This window comes from Macaca thibetana, chromosome 3 (assembly GCF_024542745.1).
Source record: "Macaca thibetana thibetana isolate TM-01 chromosome 3, ASM2454274v1, whole genome shotgun sequence".
NCBI classification, from domain to species: Eukaryota; Metazoa; Chordata; class Mammalia; order Primates; family Cercopithecidae; genus Macaca; species Macaca thibetana.
In genome coordinates, this window is record NC_065580.1 from 181,271,549 (window position 1) to 181,294,679 (window position 23,131).

At 36.2% G+C, this 23,131-nt stretch overlaps 1 long non-coding RNA gene across 1 annotated transcript in view; it reads right to left on the reverse strand.

The window, feature by feature from the left end:
• Positions 1–22,762, reverse strand: part of LOC126950777 (uncharacterized) — a 143,027-nt gene extending 120,265 nt beyond the window's left edge. The window contains exon 1 of the long non-coding RNA XR_007724293.1: positions 22,557–22,762. This is a non-coding gene — a long non-coding RNA (uncharacterized LOC126950777). The remainder of the gene's footprint in view (positions 1–22,556) is intronic.
• Between the last annotated feature and the right edge of the window lie 369 nt (positions 22,763–23,131).

Genomic DNA, 23,131 nt, shown 5'->3' on the forward strand with positions numbered 1-23,131 from the left:
CATAACCATTCTTCCTTTATTCTTTAACTTCAGTTCAGTCTAAATAGTTTTTATTTGAATGATTTGTACAAAAATAGATGGATACAAGAGTGGGGAAGAAGAGGAGTGACCTTTATCTTAAATCGTAAAGTGAATTTCAGAAAATATTTGTTTTGCACAGCACTTAAATTCTGATAGCTCAGCAAATAAAATATTACATATGGAAAAAAATTGAATGGCAAAATGCCATGAATCTGTATAAAGATGTTATTGTTTATAAAATCAATACTTTATGCTAGAATTTTCTTTAAAAACATGCATGAGTTTAAAGTTATAGGACTTCAATTGCCTAGGATATTTATTGCACATGAGTCTTTAGTTACTAAAATTTGCTAGTATCCATATAAAATACGACTTCATTAGTTACTACAATTATCTGGTATATTCTGATTTTATTAGCAGGGATTCTACTAGGAAGATGTATTTTAGTGATATTTTTCTGAAAAGAAAATCTTTTGGGACACAGCGCTGCTTTCTAAATTGCTACCCATATGGGAGAGACCCCAAGTTTTAAAATCCAATAGGCAACGTTATGGGAAGTGACTCACATTTGGTTGAGATAACATTTCTTACTTTGATGTTTCTTCATTTATATTGTTCCTGAGCTTTAGTTTCAGAACAACACACATTTCTTTTGCATGTTTTTGTAGTATTCATTCTAAATAGGTTAGTTCTGTAAACAAGTTCAAGTGCCTTTACTGGTTTTATAAAAATACTTTTCTAACAATACAGTTTGAGGGTTGAAAATAATTGTGGAGAAATTTTAATATGCTCTTCCATTTATTTATGAAAAAACCATTTTGTCAATAATTCAGACAAAAGGAAATGGGGTAACCACTAATCACCCCCTTATCCATGTATCTCCTTTATCTGCATAGATATTTATTAATTACTTGTGATTACATGTTTTCTTTTTCACCACATTCTGAAGGCCATAGGAGACACATTAACACACAGTCTTTTCTCTTACACATGCTTTTCTCTTTTCTCTTTGCAAACTGATCACTGGAAGCTGATGACTATGTTTAGTAAACGCCACAAGATTTGCTCATCTTTGAACACTTGGAGTGGAAGGAGTTACTTTCAAGTGTGTTTTCAAAGGCAGCAGGGCTGAAAGGGCTGACCAGCAGCCTGGCGAGGAAAGCACTGAGTATCCCACTGTCATCTTGACCCTGACGACCCCTTCATTTCACTTCCCTAAGCTGCAAAAACACAGAGAGCTGTGTTACCCTTGCTTACCCAGGGACATGAAAAGGAAATCTTGCAACAAAAACAAGTGTGGGAGGTCAGACGTGGCAGTGAAGTCTTGTGGAAAGAGGTGAGTTGAGAATCGGAGGACCCGTTTTCCACTCATCAGGACTATGTAACTACAAACAAGTCACACTTTCATTTCTTTATTACAAAATAGCCACAATGACTATAAAAAGTGTGCATGCTTTAAGAAAGGAATATTTCTAAGAGTCCTCTAAAATCTAAAGACTGAATTAATTTAATGTATTACTATAAGTACCAAATAACAGAATAAAAAGGACTGACTTCAAAACTTGTCTTTTAAAATTTGAATAAGAGCTAAATAATCTTTTATTTATTGTCAAGGCAAGTTTCTTTTAGTCAAAGAAGTTTTCAGGTTTTGCTAAAACAAACAAACAAACAAACAAAACACACACACAAAAAAAACCAGATTACCAAAAACACAAATAAAAGAACTTCTTAAAGTACATTAGATCTTAGAGATCGAATAACTTTTAAAAACAAGATTGTGATAACACATTGAAGGAATGAAAATCCGGTGCATGTAATTCTGTCAAATGGTTTTAAAAAGAGAGAAAATGTTTATCCAGATATGACTGGAACTTCACAAAAGACAAACATAGAACATGGTATCAAGCCAAATGATATCAAGTTACACCCGATGAATTAAGTTTTGTGAAAAGAGAGAAGGGCCTTGGGAAAATTTATCATGGAAATAAAGACATGCAAACTCTTTTGTTCATTCTAGGTTCCTGCCATGAGTATTTAAAGTTTGCAGTAAAGTGTTGAAACTGTGAGATATAAATAAGAGATGAAACTTTGTAAATATGCCACTAAAGAAAATGTAACACTTATTTTTAACCTCAAAATATTTATTAAGTAGTATTAAATTCCTTGGTTATTTTCAAACTCATAGTTTTAATGGCTCTTTAACAAATGAGCTGTTTAAAACTATAGCCCAACAGATAACACACACATTCCAGCAGATAAGGTTAGAAATACAAACACTTTCAAATTACCTTCCTCTTTTCTTGATCAAAGACCATAAAATATCACATACTTACTGACCATTCCTTCTCAATATTGATAATATAATCAGAAATAGTTTCTTGTTTTCTTTTCATAAATACTTAGGGAAGACATTGAGGCTTTAACATTTTTAATGTGGATGATGTTTACATCATACAAATATATGACACAAAATCGTTTTCAGGTAGAGTCTAAGTAACATGAAATCAAAACTGAGCTGAAAGGGAAGTGACTCTCAGTTTCGCCCACACTATCTAAAGGCTGATACTGTTCTCTTTTCTTAGCTGGAATGTTTGCTCTTTCATAGAAAAGAGAACTAAGCAGAAATTGCATTTAAAAATGTGTGTTGCAACTTTATAAAGGGAGGATAGGACAGAAAACCACTATGGGAAGACAAAACTATAACAGAGAATTGGAATGCAAAAACCCAGAAAAAAAAATCTCAGTACTTAAACATTATAATACATCTTCTACCACAGTAATTATATAAACTAAAATTAGAATCTAGTTTTTGCCCAATTATACCTTATAATATAAGACACAATTACAATTGAATTTATGCCATGGTTAAGTGCTATTCTACCTTACACTATATCATCTATACTATTGCGCAGCATATTCCCAGTGTTAATTGTGTGTGAAAGGAATAAAAGTCTTCAGCAATCTAACCATGCAGTCTTTCTCAATTGAGTGAGTTAAATGGTACCAGGAAAAGGGTTTGATATGGTGTCAAAATGTGAGATATAAAAAGATGGCTTGTATCTGTGAGGTTTTTATTATGCCATTGAATTAATAAAGACTTTGAAGAATGAATCAGTCTTTAAAACTCATCTATTCATGGATCTGTAGAGACAAAGGTCATGGTGATTTCTAGCCAAAATTAGCTAAAGCATTATTTCTGTTACTTTTCTATTACACTCACTGGTGTCAAGAAAGGAAAGAAACTCGTATTTCTGACATCTGCCAGATTACAGGGACTTTCAAATGTTTCTTATTGAGTCCTTTAAACAATCTTATGAACAAGGTTTTGTTATTTTTATTTTGCAAATGAGGAAACAGATACATAAGCAATTTTCCTAAGTAAATCACAAAGCAGTTATTCAAATTCATTTAGTTTAAGAAAATTTTATGGCAAAAATACTGAGAAAGTGTGATGGACAGAAAATTATAAAATTATAAGATTTTTATGTAATTTTTTTCAAAATCTGTGAGTCATTTTCAGAATATAAACCACACTGCCTAAATAAGGGTCAATAGTTGATTTATTCTTCATAATCTATACATCTGACAAAGGACTAATATCCAGAATCTACAAAAACTCAAACAAATCAATAAGAATAAAACAAACAATCCCATCAAAAAGTGGGCTAAGGAGATGAATAGACAATTCTCAAAAGAAGATAAACTAATGGTCAACAAACATTTGGAAAAATGCTCAGCTTCACTAATGATCAGGGAGATGTGAATCAAAACCACAATGTGATACCACTGTACTCCTGCAAAAAACAACCATAACCAAAAACTTATCATACTCCTGCAAGAATGGCCATAATCAAAAATAGAAAAACAGGAGATGTTGGCATGGATGCAGTGATCAGGGAACACTTCTACACTGCTGGTGGGATTGTAAGCTAGTACAGCCACCATGGAAAAGAGTATGTAGATTCCTTAAAGAACTAAAAATAGAACTACCATTTGATCCAGCAATCTCACTACTGGGTATCTACACAGAGGAAAAGGAGTCATTATTTGAAAAATGTACTTGCACTCTCATGTTTATAGCAACACAATTCACAAATGCAAAATTATGGAACCAACCCAAATGCCCATTGATCAATGAGTGGATAAAGAAACTATGGCATATATATATATGTGTGTGTGTGTGTGTGTGTGTGTGTATATATATAATGGAATACTACTCAACCATAAAAAGGAATGAATTAACAGCATTTGCAATGACCTGGATGAGATTGGAGACTATTATTCTAATTGAAGTAACTCAAGAATGGAAAGCCAAAGATCATTTGTTCTCACTGATATGTGGGAGCTAAGCTATGAGGACACAAAGGCATAAAAATGATATAATGGACTTTGGGGACTTGGGGGGAAGAGTGGGAGGGGGGCGAGGGATAAAAGACAACACATATGATGCAGTGTATACTGCTTGGATGACGGGTGCACCAGGATCTCATAAGTCTCCACTAAAGAACTTACTCACGTAACCAAATATACCTGTATCCCAATAACTTATGGAAAATAAAATAATAAAATAAAATAAAATAGTTGATTTACCAAGCAACTGGTCTATTTCAGAGTCACCTCAATACAAGGAAAGACTGGCCATCAAATATGGATAACTACCTTTTGAAATGATGTTCTACGTTGTTCTATGTATAATTGGCACTAATGCAATCTACATGAGTTTTTCATCAGAGGCTCTATGTGGTCTGAATATTGTTTTTAGATTGTTTATTTAACTGTTTTATTATCATGTCGATCATGATCTAAAAATCATCAGTTGCGTAAGCACCAATACCACTTTCTGGTCTGTATTTCCTTATATGGAAGCTCTGATGATACCACCTTACTTGTGTAGGCTCATGAGAGAACAGATACCCACATAATACTTAACTGATGCATTTACACAAAGTAAAAGCCAAATTATATCAAGTTATACCATATGAATTAAGTTTTTTGAAAAGAGAGAAAGGCCTTGGGGAAATCTGTTTATCATGGAAATGAAGTCATGTTAAATATTTTTTAATATACTGTAGGAGTTAGAATTATACTCTCATAACAAGCAACATTTTAGTTTCAGGAAAAGAAATCATCTGTCACTTTTAAGTTAATTTTATATGAATATCATTGGTTTTGTCATATTGTTTCCATTTAATTTCCAGCTAAATTTTGGAGTTTACAATTATAGAAGAATTATAAGAACGAATGCCTCCCTTGATTACTGTACATAAATAGCATCATGAAAACAACATTATAAATCAATTCTCAGAGATTGTGAGTGTATTTCTTTCTTTAAAGAGATGTAACTATTTTTAAAGAAAGATTAGTCACATTGATCTAAACTATTTTCTTCCAGGACTGTGAGCCTGGTAATTGGCTGCATTTTAATCAAAAGACACTTCTTTGGTAAATATTTTTGCCTGGAGATCACCTATTATCGTACAGCCTGGGAGCTAAGAATGGAGTTTCCATTAAATGGTTTTACGTTAATACTATTAGACTTTTGGTGAGAATGTTTGCTCAGAGAGTGAAGAACACTGAGAGTAATATCAGTTATGAATTTAAAGACAATCTAAATGATTTTCAGTGACTTTCTTTGCCTCTTGATGAATGGACAAAGATTACTAACACTGTTCAGTCCTTGTTCACTGGACAAGTCATGCTGACTTTTGAGGTGACTAAAGAATTAGCCTCTACAAATAGTCTATGTGGAACAAATACTGGCGATAATATTTTCAAATAATTTGGGAAAACATTAACTTGGTACAAACTGAAGTGGAATCTGCAAATTTTACCCACTAACATTGGTAAAAATATATGTGGAGAAAGACAATTTTACAAAGCTTGTGAAAATGTAGAGTACTTAAAGACTCTAGATGTATACCGTGTTATTCAACAGCTAGTAATTTGCAGAAGATATTTAAGTCAATCCTAAGTTATTGACTAGTAGTTTCAATTGTGAGCTTCATTTGCTTTCATAACCATCATCAGTTCTGTGAATTTTTGTCACAAGCAGGAACCGAATATCCCGATTTCCCTATCAGTTTGATAATTTCATGGTGGTAAAGTTTTATTGTGAATTTTTGAGGTGGGGATTGAGATTGAAATTTTTCTGAATGAGGAGGAACACCCTTAACCACCATTGGCATATACTGGATGCTTTGGAGAGTAGCTTTTGCTGCAGACTTCATAATGTGTCTTAATGAATTCAATCTAAAATTACAGTGTTTATATGCAACACTTATAGTGTGGAACAATTATTTTAATGACAACTAACTTTGTTTGAATCACAAATAAGTCTAGCTGTTTTTTACATTCACCAAAAGTTAAAAAAAAAAAAAAAAGCGAGACCTCCAGGCACACAAAAATTTGCAACACATATAACTTCCAAACTGAATCTACATTTCCAGGATTGTTTTTCTGAACTTAAATAACTGTGCAAAGGGAATTTCCATACTTCCAACTCCAGTTGCGCAATTGAGGAATTTCTATATCATCTTCAATTGGAAGTAATTATAATATAACAACATGCTAAAAGGTAAATATTAAGAGAAGAATCTAATATAATTTTTTGAATCCATTCCCAACGATGAATATGCTCAATTAAAATCATATGTTTGTGGATTGACATCTGTATCTGGTAGTAACTATCTGTGTGAAAAGATCTTTCCAAAGATGAAATACATAAAATATCATTACATATCTGCATTAACAGATGAACATTTGCAATCAATTTTCAAGACAGAAACACTAACATCAAAACTCAATTAAGTGAAGTGGTGGATCCCCTAACAAAAAAACTCAATTCCTCCCATTAGTAAACCTACATTACAAAAATGTTTGCTAAATCATTATCATATTTTAAATCTCATCAATGAAATAATTCATAAATATTTTTATTTAGTGTTATATAAGTGCTTTTATAATATCCTAGATTTTTTTCCCTTGGCCTGTAAAATCTAAAATATTTATGATGTGGCCTTTTACGGAAAGTTTGGCGACCCCTGTTTTTGTCTCTTTGTATTGTTTTTCTGGCCTGTATTATATCCATATTGAAAACTTTAGAAATACGTGATTAATATTATCACATTTTTATTCTCAAGCAAAATGTCATAGCTTGATATTTATCTTTCAAAGTGGAGTGTGGTGACCCAAAGACCTATCTAAACTTATTTCAGAGCTGAAGAAGAAGGATCATGGATTGAGCTGCTCAAAACCAAATAAATGAAAGACTTACTATGGATTTTGTTTGTTTCACAAAGATTGTTAGGAAAAAAAGAGCCGAGAAAAGTGAATGCAAATAGTCTAATGATATTACGAATTTAAAGAAATTTGCCTGGGTGCATGAAGGAAAGGATAAACGTTTAAAAAGAAAAGGTAAGATAGTAAAGGGATTTAAAACAAATTTTTAACAATAAAGAAGTTAGAATACTGACAGTATGACTTTGAAATTCTTTAGAGCTTACATAGTTTGAAAATAAAATCTGTGATAACAAATAATTCTAGAACTTGTTTTAAACCTGTTTAACCACTGACTGAAACCTCACTTTAATGATCAGTCCTTTGTAATCAGCACAAAACAAGCTGCTAATGTTAAAGATAACCTATTCCTGCTTCTGTCATCAGTATATCCCAAAACAAAACCTTCAAAAATCCCTATCTAAGCTCAACAATTTACTTTATTCATCAAAATTATTATTGACCATTATGGTTCTCCCTTAATTAAGCAATAATTATAGCTGGTTGTTTTTAGATATTAATATTAAGTGACAATCATATCATTTGATAGTCTTGAAGGTATCACCGGATTTTTTTGGAAAGTGTTACCTTCTTTATCTCTACTGCTAAAACTAAAACGTGAGAGGAGAAAGATAATCTAAAGAAAACAATGTTAAACAAAAAAGATCCTGGAATTGCTGCATATGAATGTCCAGAGGACAAGTAATGACAAAATGAAGAAAGGGATTCCAGGTAAAGACCAAAGCTAGGACACCCTCAATAAAAGACGGTCAAAAGATAAGGCCAAAAATATAACTGTAAAATTCTTTATTAAGACCTTAGGACGACTAAGGATTATGACTTGAAGAACCATTCAGTCAGATAACAGGGAGTCTGAAAATCTTAAGGGGATTGTCCTTCAGCAATCTCACCAGAAGCTCAAGGTAGAGAATGGCTTAATTCAAAGAGATTTTTGGATGTGGCTTTTATCTGATGAACAAAGCATTTAAGATGTTTATTGACAGAAACACTGCTTATATGAACTGAAAGACACAGAAACAGTACAAAGCGATTAGAGGCCTCTGGACTCCCAGACTTCTACAAGCAGAAAGCAGGCAGAAAAAACTACTCTGCTGCAAATATGAGAAACCTTTCATTGCATAGGAAGGATGATTCTGAAGACCAACCAAGAGCCGAGAATGTGGATCTAAGAGCTATGGCATATTACTCCCAGGTCTTGGGTCTTAAGTAGCAGTCAACTACTGCCATGCTGCATTGTAGAAATTCTGTAACTAGTAACTCCTATATGCCTCCAAGTTCACCCTTTTTTGAACAGGAGGATCAAGAGCAAATATTCTGTGCCTTTCCAGCCACAGTATGTTTGGTGCATTTGGCTCACATAACTTCTCTCTAGTTCAGATAAAGAGGAACTGAACAAGAGGAGATGTCCTTAAGGAGTAACATCTTAAGGGACACATCCACACTTACATCTGATTTACATAATGAGATTCTGGACTTTGAGCTAATGTTTCAATGGATGAAACATCTGGGAGGCTTTAGCAGGGCACAACTGTATTTTGCATATGGTGAGGATTTGGTTCTTTGGGAACCAAAAGATAAATGTTTGTAGCCAAGACGACTTCTAAAGATCTCATTCTCTGGTACTTACATTCTTGTGTAGGACTCTTCCGCATTTTATAGAGCTAACCAGGGAAAAAAAAAGAATAACCACTGATATTTCATTCTAAGAAGAAAATAAAGGCACATCAACCCAGAATTCTCTACATAAAAGTATATTTTAAAAATATATACAAAATTAAATATTTCAGACAATAAAAGTTTAGGGAATTCATTGCCAGCAGATATACACAATGAGAATTATTAGAGGAACTACTTCAGGCAGAGATAAAATAATATCAGATGAAAACTAGAATTTATACAAAGGAATAAAAGTTGCCAAAAATGCTAAATATGTAGATAATTACAATTTATTTTCTTTTACTATTTAAAAAATGTCTTTAAAAGATAGATATCAACTACGATCCAGTAATCCCTATTCTGGGTATTTATTCTGGGTATTTATCCATAGGAATTGAAAGAAAGATCTTGAAGGGATATTTACACACCCACATTTATTGAAGCATTATCCACAAAGGCCAAGAGATATAAGCAACTCAAATGTCGATCAATGAATGAATGAACAAATAAAATGTTATATACACACACACACACAATGGAATATTATTCAGTCTTTCAAAGGAAAGAAGTCCTGTCACATGCTACAACATGGATGAACCTTGAGGACGTTATGCTAAGTGAAGTAAGCCAGTCACAAAATGGCAAATACTGTGTGATTCCACTCATACGAGATATCTAAAAGAGTCAAATGTATGAAAATTAAAAGTAGAATGGTCATTGCCATGGGCTAAAGGGAGAGGAAAATCAGGAGTTGTCATTAAGTGTTTAGAGTTTCAGTTTTGCAAGATAAAAACATTCTGGATATTCTTTCACAACAATGTGATATATGTAACATTAGTGACTTATACACTTAAAAATGGTTAACACAGAATATTTTCACGTGTATTGTATGACAATTAAAATTGTTTAAAAGATAATTGACAGGTTAAAGCAAAAATAGTAATAATATATTATGATGTACTTATCACAAAAACACTTCTGGAAAAATTTAACAAAGTAGGAGCAAAATTCAAACATTGAAAACTATAAAACTATGATGTGAGAAATTAAAGATTTTCTAAATAAGTGGAGCTAGATACCATGTTTGTGTATAAGAAGAAAAAATCTTGTTAAAGGTCAATTCTTCTCAAATCAATACACAGATCCAACATAATGCCAAGTAGAAAATAACTTGAGGTGGAAAGCAGTAATTGAAAAGACTCAAAAATTAGTAATAAAATGTAAAAGGCTTTGTTCTTTTGGCTTAGGATTGTCTTGGCAATGCAGGCTCTTTTTTGGTTCCATATGAACTTTAAAGCAGTTTTTTCAAATTCTGTGAAGAAAGTCATTGGTAGCTTAATAGGGATGGCATCGAATCTATTAATTACCTTAGGCAGTATGGCCATTTTCATGATATTGATTCTTCCTATCCATGAGCATGGTATGTTCTTCCATTTGTTTGTGTCCTCTTTTATTTCACTGAGCAGTGGTTTGTAGTTATCCTTGAAGAGGTCCTTCACATCCCTTGTAAGTTGGATTCCTAGGTATGTTATTCTCCTTGAAGCAATTGTGAATGGGAGGTCATTCATGATTTGGCTCTCTGTTTGTCTGTTATTGGTGTATAAGAATGCTTGTAATTTTTGCACATTAATTTTGTATCCTGAGACTTTGCTGAAGTTGCTTATCAGCTTAAGGAGATTTTGGGCTGAGACTATGGGGTTTTCTAAATATACAATCATGTCATCTGCAAACAGGGACAATTTGACTTCTTCTTTTCCTAATTGAATACCCTTTATTTCTTTCTCTTGCCTGATTGCCCTAGGCAGAACTTCCAACACTATGTTAAATAGGAATGGTGAGAGAGGGCATCCCTGTCTTGTGCCAGTTTTCAAAAGGAATGCTTCCAGTTTTTGCCCATTCAGTATGATATTGGCTGTGGGTTTGTCATAATTAGCTCTTCTGGAGGCATCATGCTACCTGACTTCAAACTATACTACAAGGCTACAGTAACCAAAACAGCATGGTACTGGTACCAAAACAGAGATATAGACCAATGGAACAGAACAGAGCCCTCAGAAATAATACCACACATCTACAGCCATCTGATCTTTGACAAACCTGACAAAAAAAAAGAAATGGGGAAAGGATTCCAAATTTAATAAATGGTGCTGGGAAAATTGGGTAGCCATAAGTAGAAAGCTGAAACTGGATCCTTTCCTTACTCCTTATGCAAAAATTAATTCAAGATGGATTAGAGACTTAAATGTTAGACCTAAAACCATAAAAACCCTAGAAGAAAACCTAGGTAATACCATTCAGGACATAGGCATGGGCAAGGACTTCATGTCTAAAACATCAAAAGCAATGGCAACAAAAGTCAAAATTGACAAATAGGATCTAATTAAACTAAAGAGCTTCTGCACAGCAAAAGAAACTACCATCAGAGTGAACAGGTCACCTACAGAATGGGAGAAAATTTTTGCAATCTACTCATCTGACAAAGGGCTAATATCCAGAACCTACAAAGAACTCAAACACATTTACAAGAAAAACACAAACAAACCCATCAAAAAGTGGGCAAAGGATATGAACAGACACTTCTCAAAAGAAGACATTTACCCAGCCAACAGGCACATGAAAAAAATGCTCATCATCACTGGCCATCAGAGAAATGCAAATCAAAACCACAATAAGTTACCATCTCACACCAGTTAGAACAGCAATCATTAAAAAGTCAGGATACGACAGGTGCTGGAGAGGATGTAGAGAAACAGGAACACTTTTACACTGTTGGTGGGACTGAAAACTAGTTCAACCATTGTGGAAGACAGTGTGGTGATTCCTCAAGGATCTAGAACTAGAAGTACCATTTGACCCAGCCATCCCATTACTGGGTATATACCCAAAGGATTATAAATCATGCTGCTATAAAGACACGCACACGTATGTTTATTGCAGCAGTATTCACAATAGCAAAGACTTGGAGTCAATCCAAATATCCATCAGTGACAGACTGGATTAAGAAAATGTGGCACATATACACCATAGAATACTATGCAGCCATAAAAAAAGGATGAGTTCATGTCCTTTGTAGGGACATGGATGCAGCTGGAAACCATCATTGTCAGCAAACTACCGCAAGAACAGAAAACCAAACACCGCAGGTTCTCACTCATAGGTGAGAATTAAACAATGAGATCACTTGGACACAGGAAAGGGAACATCATACACCAGGGCCTATTGTGGGGAGGGAGGTGGGGGAGAGATAGCATTAGGAGATATACCTAATGTAAATGACGAGTTAATGGGTGCAGCACACCAACATGGCACGTGTATACATATGTAACAAACCTGCAGTTGTGCACATGTACCCTAGAACTTAAAGTATAATAAAAAATAAAAAAATAAAAAATAAAAAAAATGTAAAAGGCATAGAATAGCCAAACTAATTTTTTTAAACAAAACAAAATTGAGAGTTTTATACCTGATTTCAGAACTTATAATACACTAGAGTAGTTAGACTGTTGAATTGAGAGTAAGAACAGATAAATAGAAAGTCTAAAAATAGATTCACACATCATGTAATCAAATGATTTTCAAGAAATATACCAAGGTGTGATGGTTAATACTGTCCACTTGATTGGATTCAAGGATGCAAAGTATTGTTTCTGGGTGTGTCTGTGCGGGTGTTGCTAAAGGAGATTAATATTTGAGTTAGTGGACTGGGAGAGGCAGATCCATCCTCAATCCTGGTGAGCACCATCTAATTAGCTGCCAGCACAGCTAGAGTAAAGTAGGCAGAACTTAGAAGGACTTGACTTGCTGAGTCTTCTGGTCTTCGTCTTTCTCCCTTGCTGGATGCTTCCTGCCCTTGAACATCAGACTACAAGTTCTTCAGCCTTTGGGCTCTTGGACTTACGCCAGTGGTTTGCCAAGTGCTCTAGGGCCTTCAGCCTGCAGAAAGCTACACTGTTGGCTTCCCTACTTTTGAGGTTTTGAGACTCGGACTGTCTTTCTTGTCCCTCAGCTTGCAGATGGCCTATTGTGGGACTTCACCTTGTGATTATGTGAGTCGGTACTCCTTAATAAACTCCCCCTCATATATACATCTATCCTATTAGTTCTGTCCCTCTAGAGAACCCTGACTAATAAATATGGTAATTCAACAGGGAAAGGATAGTTCTTTCAATAAACAGGCCAAAACAACTGGATATCAGTTTTGGACAAATTATTCTCAATGTTCATCTCATACCATGCAGGAAAATGAACTTAAAATGGATCACAGACATAAATGTAAAAAGACTCCATCAAATTTAAAAGCATTTTCTCCTAGAAAGATACAATTATAAAAATAAATATGAAAGTCACAGGCTAGGAGAAAAAAAATCTGCCATACATATATCCAACAAATCACATGCATCCAAAATATATAAAGAACATTTATAATTCAATAGTAAAATAAAATATTTAAAAAGGTAAAAATTTGAATAGACACTTCATAAATAAAAATACACAAATGGCCAAATAAACCCCCAAAAAGATACTCAACATGATTAATCATCAAAATGATGCAAATTGAAACTCTAATGATCTAACCCTACAAACCTATAAAATTGATTAACAAGACAGATGCTATGGCCTGAATGTATCTGTACTGTATGATTCCATTCACATGAGATTATACAATTAGCAAAACAAATTTATAGTGACAGAAAGCAAGTTAGTGACTACCTGGTATTAGGGGTGGGTGGTGAGGAAGTAACTGCAAAGGAACAGAAGGGAACTTTTGTAGATGATGTTCTATATCTTAATAAGATTGGTGTTTGCACAGGTATATATTTTTGTCAAAACTTATAAGCCAAGAGAATGTTTGTCTCATTTTGAAAAGATGGTATATTCTCATCGAGAATTAATAAATATAATAATTTCAGGTGAAAGAAAGCCTGAAATAGGAGTAAGAAGTGGCAATTTGAGGCTACAACCAGAACACACATAAATATATTCCCATATTTAATTCTCACATTAATCCTAAGAATTAGGTAGTTCAATATTGCTATTGTACAGATAAGGAAACTGGAGCACAGAAAAATATTGTAATTCACCCAAAATCACAAAGCTATTACATAGTATGCCTAGGAGTTGATCTTGAGTGGAACTGGGGAGCCTTTTGTCCTTATCCATTATGAAATAAGGAACGTCTGTACATTAGGGTGTATAACTACTTTATGCAATTTCAAGGCTGTTTATGGCAACTACATTTCTTAAAAACTAATAGACATTTAGAAGACTAATGTATTCAAAGCAGTAAATCATAAGAGATCCTTAATTGCTTTTGCAATATGATTTAAATAATAAGTAGATATGTGCAGTGGATGCAAAACTCAGTATAAAAATTCAGATGTGCACATAATACAATTTTATTTTTCTATACTTAGTTTGTTTTCTATTACCAGCTTCCAAGCAGTTAGATCACAACAATTTAATATCCATTGAATGGCCTTACCATTGGGTTTCAAATGCTGGGGTGGGTGAGAGGAGCAGGGCATCTGGCCCCTGTGTCATAATCTGTACTTGCATCTCCTGAGATCTGCTGAGAAATCCATAATTCATTCTGGTCTGCAGATTTCTGTCCAAACAGGTCACTGCTAAGTCATTGGTCCCCCACTCACAAGGTTCCTTCAGGTACGCTCTCTCTGTGCTGACTCCCATGAGATCATCCTCCTTTTCCTCATCACACAGCCAGAGACTTACAAGATGAGGCAATCTGTAATCTCTCATTGTTTCCTTACTCCTCTTAGTTTCAGGAGATATTTGTACTTCTCAGGTATCATGCTGGGATGTGAGGAAAGCGTGTTATCTTAAGTTTGGGAGAGATTGTTGTCCATCTCGTTTAGCAGAGATAGTTGTCCATCTAAATCCATTTTGTCTTTTTCCTGGACAAAGATACCATATTTTCTTGTTGGGAGGTGTGGACAGGTAACTGAGTGTTAGCCAATGGGATATGAGCAGAAATAATTGATACCACTTCCAGACCTGGCCCCTACACCTCCACCCACACGCCCCTGTGTTATTTCCCCTTCTGTTGTTATGGCAGCGACAAGCAAAGCCCTCAAGATTGCAGAGACACAAGCTGTACAAGCTGGAAAGGACCTTGCTTCCTGAATGATTTAGAAAGCCATCTTCTGGAACACCCAATAGGAATGATACTGATCAAGAAATAAACTTCTCTTTTTTGTCTAGCCATTACTAGATTGAGTCTGTTATTATGGGCTAGTGTATATTATAACTAATATACAGACCCATCTGATTAAGTCTGTTAAACAATGGTTTCTCTTCTGTAAGACTGATGCCTGCATGGGCTGTACACAGGCAAGGAAGTAAGGCACCCCTTCTGTTACAATCCCCTAACCTATCTGGAGTGTCTGAATGATCCCTCATGCAGGAGAGGCAAAGTTTCCCTTCTCCAAGGGACTCCCATTATTTATTCACTTGTTGTTTCACCATCTTACTCATCTCTTTTCTTCAGCTCCAGGAAACGTTAATACTTTGATAGGCAGAAAGTGTTGTGTTACTCATAAAATAGTCCTAAAATAAAACACGTGGTAGAGACTAAAATGTCAATAATTTAATATTTGGGAAATAAGTAAGGATATAAGTAATACTGTAGTTGATTAACTGGGTGAAAAGCAAAGAGTACAAAGAAAAGCAATGATGAGGGAATCTCTTTCATCTTTTAATATTTCATAATATTACCCCATGACACTTACAGTTCTTTGTCAACTGGACCAAATATCCAAGAACTGTGTTATCCCTTACGGTCTCAGTAATCAGCTTGAGTCCTATCTAGTATTTTAGGGACTGTGATACTTGAAAATGACCTTTTTTTTTTTTATAATGAGGCATTTAGTCAATGCACAAATGCTAGTGAATACCTACTATATGCGAGTCACTGATATGGGTGTTAAAATGTAATGAAATACCAGTTATCTCTATTTCCTTCCAAAATGCAAATACTTATTGGAGGTAACCCTCGTCCTTCAAGCATGACCCATACTGAGATGGTAAAACTAGACAGAGACCATTGCAAGATTCTGAAAATCTTCACAAATGTTTTCATGAAGTTACTGATGTGCCCCTACTGATATGTGAAGAGGTAAGTGTAGTTCTCCTTGCCTTGCTACTAGAAGTCAATTAATATCATGAGCGTTTCAAGTCCAGATCTTGACTTAAGGCACTTGCCCTTATCTCATCCCCTTTGCAGAGAGTATTCACAAGGTTTTGTGATATAGGACTCGGATAATGAGTGAATGAAATTGCCTCAAACTCTTTCAGGGCCTGCCTCACTTTTTAAAGTGGAGCAAAAAAGCACATATTGAAACTATAGATTTAGCACATGGTTGAATAAACTATAGTTTCCTGATTGAATATGCAGAGTAAGTTCCAACACTGATCCAAGGTACTATGTTGGGTGTTAAGTTTTGTAAAATAAGTATTTACTGGTTTCTCTGCCATGATTTTATCTTGTTTTTAAACATCAATTCTTATTTCCCAAAGTCTCACCCCAGCTGGGTAAATTGAGAGAGCACGAAATGAATATCAGGTATGATTCTAATGTAACAAACATGGGAATTGTGACTTCAATGCCAGAACATTGGAAAGTCGAAGGATAGGGGATTTTTAGATTTCTTGAAAATGTCCTTCTGAAAACAACTTAATTTTCATGGATTGGAATTTTTTTTCTTTTTTAGATAGATGCTCAGGCTGGAGTTCAGTGGCATGATCTCGGTTCACTGCAACCTCCACCTCCCGGGCTCAAGCAATTCTTCTGCCTCAGCTTCCCGAGTAGCTGGGATTACAGTTGTGCACCACCGTGCCTGGGTAATTTTTGTATTTTTAATAGAGACAAAGTTTCGTCATGTTGACCAGGCTGGTCTTGAACTCCTGACCTCAGGTGATCCTCCCACCTCAGCCTCCCAAAGTGCTGGGATTAAAGGCGTGAACCACCACACCTGGCTGGATTGGGATATTTTGAGGTTACAAGCAGTGGGCTAACATAAAATCTCAGAGCTCGGCCGGGCATGGTGGCTCACGCCTGTTATCCCAGCACTTTGGGAGGCTGAGGTGGGTGGATCACGAGGTCAGGAGATCAAGACCATCCTGGCTAACACAGTGAAACCCCATCTCTGCTAAAAATACAAAAAAAATTAGCTGGGAAAGGTGGCGCTCTCTTGTAGTCCCAGCTACTCGGGAGGCTGAGGCAGGAGAATCACTTGAACCTGGGAGGCAGAGGTTGCAGTGAGCCAAGATCACGCCACTATGCTCCAGCCTGGGTGACAGAGTAAGACTCCGTCTCAAAAAAAAAAAAAAATATCAGAGCTCACAAGTCTGGTTAAACCACAAAATCTGTCTTGAACGAAATTTCTGGTGACACCAAGCTTTACATTGCTTTTTCCTGAAACCATAATGAGAGAAGCCAAGTTTGCACACGGGTAGAGAAAAAAGAAACAAATGAAGTTTGTTTACCACACAACCATAAAAGCAGGCAGTCACACTGCGTGCCAGATCCACCCAGGCCTTATGCAAAAATCCTGGAGAAAGATTCAGTGAGCCACAATCCATCGTTCAGCCAGTTTGTCCCCAAAGATTTGGGCATTTGTGTCATTTCGTCCTGTTCCCAGATCAAGCTGAGGGCCAAGCTGCTGTTTCTCATGGCCCAGTAACAAGATGCAGATGAACTGGGGAGGAAGAGAGTTTTTACTTCTGTAACCAGTTACAGGGAGAAGGCCTGGAAATGATCACCAGACCAACTCCAAATTACAAAGCTTTTCAGAGCTTATATACCTTCTAAGCTATATGTCTACGTGTAAGTGTGCACTCATCTGAAGACATAAATGATTACCTTCTTTTCATCTATAACTAAGGTCTGAGGCCTGAAGACCTGCTTCTGAAGCCTCAGTGAATTGAATCTAAATGGGTCCAGGTGCTGGGGTGATTACCTTTATCTTGTCTCCTGCTAAATCACGGAGGTTTGGAGAGTGTCTTCAGACCCCAATACAATTCGTTTAAACCTAAATGGGTCCTGTGAGGAATTCCTTCATTATTTCGTCATGCTTTAAGGCCCAGGAAAGGCCTAGGCAACACTCTTGATGGGCTTCTGTTACATTCCAGCCTTTGTATAAGGGCACTGGCTTTTTCAGCTTTTGATATTTAACTTAACCACTCAATTAGTGCTGAAGCCGTTGTCACGGAGGCCTGCATTAGGGAAACCTGGCCTGCCACATCCTGGGGGAAAGCATGGGGTAAGTCTGCATATTGGAGGACAGTGTGGCCGTGGTTGTGGGAACATGCTGTTACCCTTGCCAAAGTGCGGTTTCACCAGATTCAGTCAAATCAATGGCCTTCCTCCTCCCCCTTCTTTGTTCTGTTGTTGCCTTTTTTGGTACCTTTCTTCCATCCTATTCCCTTATAGCGAAAGCTTTATTTTCTTTTAATACTTCTACTATGGATCACTGAAAACTCTTTCTCATTTTAGAAACATGGAGAGGCACTTTTCCTTATTTCTCCCACTAAGTAAAGCTAAATATCTTCAACGCCATAGATAAAACAAAATAAGATGGCTCTCAAAGGCGGAGAGCGGACAGACTAGCTAGGGACTACGGACCCAAGGAATGGTGCCATGATGAGACGCCTGAGGCTCATATATTATATATATATAGCTGCCTATAGTTTCCAGATTTGAAGCTGAAGATGCCTCCAATCAGGAAATGCTAATGGTCACAAACAGTAGCGCTCTATGAAAGCCTGTTTTTCTCCACCGAAAGTGTAAGAAAAAAGGAAACTAAAAAATAACAGCTCGCATCCAAACAAATAGCACAGAAAAAACTGTGGTCTCACACCCTCTCAGATCAACAAAGGCGGAGTAGGAAGACTAGGTTTCCACTCTGACCCAGCTGTTCCCGCACCCTGCACATTCCACTCCTGCTGGGTGGTCAGAGAAGGCTGAGCAGGATTTTGAGAAGTTTATCTCCATCAAACAGTAGGAAATCCCACCCCACTCTGCAGGTGTCAGCAAAGAGCACACGGGGAGTCTGGACTTCCACCCTTTTGCTGTGGCACTAAAACACCTTCCCCTCCACCCTTTAGTGGCGTCAGAGGAGGCTTAGTGGAGATTCCAAACTCTCCCCACTGCTCACGGAAGGGTGAGGCCACTCCTACTCCTGCCCTGTGGTGTCAGTGGAAGCCGTGAAGAAAGCAATAAGAAGGCATTCCAGCCAGGCACGTGTCAGCAAAGGTTGAATAGGACAGCTAAATTCTTACCCCTACTCAGAAGTAATGAGGTATCCCCTCCTGGCCACCTCCCTCCAGAGGCCTAGTGGGGAACCTGGATTTGGTTCTCACATGACAGTGATGAAGAGATCCTGCCACATCCCCTGCTAGCACCAGAGGAGTCTATGGAACAGAGGTATGTAAGATCCAGTCTCACAACATAACACACAAAATGTCCAGGATACAGTCACCAATGAATCCTTGTACCAAGAACCAAAAACATCTCAACCTGAATGATAAAAAACAACCAATAGATGCCAAGAACAAACTGGCACAAATGGAATTATCTGACAAAGAATTTAATAGTCGTTATTATGTATCAGATTTACTATAAATGTTGGTGAAGTGGGATAGCTCAATATAGCTAATGAATTATAAGTCCCATTTAATGAAATGTATTTATGCAAATGGTCACCCAGCACCAACAACCACTGAGAAGTTAATGACAGCGGGCCAGGTGCGGTGGCTCACGCCTGTAATCCCAGCACTTTGGGAGGCCGAGTCAGGTGTATCACTTGGGATTAGGAGTTCAAAGACCAGCCTGGCCTGACCAACATAGTGAAACCCTGTCTCCACTACAAATACAAAAATTAGCCAGGCGTGGTGGTGCACGCCCGTAATCCCAGCTACTCGGGTGGCTGAAGTGGGAGAATCATTTGAACCTGTGAGGTGGAAGTTGCAGTGAGCCAAGACGGCACCAATGCACTCCAGCCTGGGCAACAGAGTGAGACTCCACCTCAAAAAAAAAAAAAAAGTTAATGACAGCAATTAATAATGGCTTTTTACAACATGAGACTGGAATATAGGTTAAAAACTTAAGAATTAGGGTCAAAAATGTATGTGTTCTACTCCATGTATACCAATTATTGTCAACTGTGTTATGGATTGGGGTTCGTTTGTCCACATTCATTTGCATATTTTCTTTCACCATCCCTTACAATCCCTGTACATACATCCCGTAATCATGTACAAGTGCTTATATACCTAATTGCTTGTAAATCAGGATTATTTAAATATTGTCAAACATAATTATGAATATTATTCGTGAGAATGGAACCCTTAGAGACAAGTGCCCATCAAACTTTAAGTTAAATAGTTCATTAATTTTCTAGTTGCTCTGAGCTAGTTTTCTTCCTTAATGAGTTCTTAGTATCTAGTTCCTTGAAAAACGAGCGCGAAAAGGTTTTATTGAATTTGATTGTCTTTAATATACCATCTCACTGTAAATACTGCTTCTTCTCTCTCTCTTTTTTAGTCAGTTTTTATTGAGTCTTTATTTATGAGATAATGGCATGATTCAAAAGCAATACAAGCCTTTTTACGGAATATTTTTCCCTGTGAGATAAGACTATAAAAGTTCTTGTAAACCTTTCACTCTTAAAAGCAAGAATTGGAAGACTCCACTGAGATTTCAAAACCGTTGAATATCTGAAATTGCATGGCCATTTGCCTTAACATGATTTTTTCACCTGGTTTTTATTTTCAAGAGAAAAAAAAATTGTGGATGACTAACTTTTCCATTAAATCAAATGTAAAAGGATAAACGTGTCTCTTTCTACCTTTACTGGTTTTATTTGAAGGTATCTGAATCTAAGGGATGAATGTTGTTAGGCAAAAGTGGTTTTCTAATTTTAATATTTAAGTAAACGAAGACAGGAAGCTTTTTTCTCTTAAATGGCAGTTCCAACATTCTTGTATTTGTAAGAAATTATTGTCTTATAAAACAAATAAAACTGACTGTGTTATGAATAAGAGTTCTTGAAAATTGACCAAAACACGGAAAATGAAACTTTCCGACCCTGGACTCTGTAGTATTACCGAGTTTTATGAGGTAGAGTACACAAATTATAATTCTTTCCAAATTAGTAAACCTCAAAAATGTAGGAAGCAGAAAATTACTTGCAAGCAAAATGAAACCAGTATTTACAGTAATTAAGAGAGGAGGAATTTGGGAGGGGACTAATTTTTAGAGGGGGATCTCTATTACTTAATTAAATAATAACTCTACTCCAGAAAATTTAAAAAGCAGTTTCTGCAATAGAGTTATAGAGTGGCCCATGCTCCACCCTGTGGTATCTGAAATATCCACTCTTTCAGCTACACGGTTTAGGCAGATATATCAGATGCAAACACTTCAGCCGTACTCATGCTGTATTTTCTTTTCTGCTTAAATTACAAAATGATTGTGCATGATTTGAAAACATGGTAATGATATTTGGAACCTCCCAAACCTTTTTAAATTAAATTTGGGATATGCTGGAACCTTATGGTAGAAGGTAAACTCTAGAATTCTTAGCACAAAAATAAACTCAATTTTATAAAACATTCATTCTGATGATAGGATTTCATCATATTTTTGTGGAATACACTGGGAAAGAGCAAGCCATTACTTCAATTTAATTCCTCTTTGATCGGTTCTACAGCCACTGCAAAACTAACTCTGGACAATAAAGATTCAGAACATTACAAGTGTAGTATGAAATGACGAGATTTCTGCCTAAGGGGTGACAGCTGTCTGAGGTTCTAATAATGTTCAAGCCCACTTGGGAAAGAGTTAGTTTTCCTCTAGATGACATCTAGAAGCTGTTATTTTATAGTAAACTCCTATAGTCACAGAGAGTTATAAATAGTATTTTGAATTGGCCTCTCCGATGAGCTCTGTGATATCACTTCAACAGCTTTTAAGAATGATTTTACAAAGAGAATTTTTTAAATGTTATGCAAGTTAAATGACATTAGAAAAAGTAGAGTCAAAACAGAAATACTTCTAGAGTAGATTTACATAGTACTTTACAATTTACAATGTATTGTAGATGCGACCTCAACACATGGCATGTTTATTCCTATCCAATCAGGTTAAATGGAATACAACTCCATGTCTTAGATGATTCAGCAATACACCAAAATCAGCTTGGCTCAAACCATGCAAATACTATCTCAACTCAATTTTTAAGAAACCACAGACATTCCCCCTAGGGAATGAACTGTTTATGACCAGGCAGTATCTTTTATTTTTTAAAGAAATTCTCCAATAGAGCATATTCACAGGCTAAAACTGAGAATTCTGACACTCTCACTGCATAAATGCACTTAAATATTTCAAAGGAATATTCCAAAAACTAAACATTAACTAGATTCTTGTTTATGCAGTTTAAACAACTATATGAAGCCATATGTAAAATTTTACTCTTCTGCCTGGTTGGATAAATCTGTGAATTCCAAGTCTTGCAAGACCCCTTGTTTTCACTTAGGAAAAAAAATAAAGCAATTCTACTTACTTTGTTCAGTTACCAGTTTATTTCCTTGCAGCTCCAAATCCATCCTCCATTGCTCTGCCTGTGACACTGGAGCTAAACCTTATAAATATTTCTCCTCTGTCAGATGCCCAATGTTAGTGTTGTCAGCAGATGGCTCTAGGAAACACTGAAGGAAAACAGGGCTTGTTTCCAGTGTTTTTCTCTGCTTGCTCCTATGATACACAACATCTAGCAGGGCACAGAAAATGCATTAGGGCCACCCTCCAGTGAGCTCTGCTGTATGGCAACTTTTCACAGGCAGCTTCCCCTGGCATTTCAGAGGACAGCTTCCCTTCAAGCAGCTTACCAGCAAATTCCATGAAGCAACTCTCCCCTGTGGATAGTTTCCCAAGCATCCCAGAAGGCAACTTCTTAGCAATTTCTGCTGGCAATAGTCCTCAGAGAACTTTTCCACTAACCAATGGGACATGGTCGTGACCCCAGCCTCTCAAATGGCAGAGAAAGGTTCTTACTCCAGATTTGTTTCTCCTTTGATGCTCTTGCCTTAGGCCTACAGGTAATGGCTGTTTCCTATATCTGCAATTCCGCTATTGTTT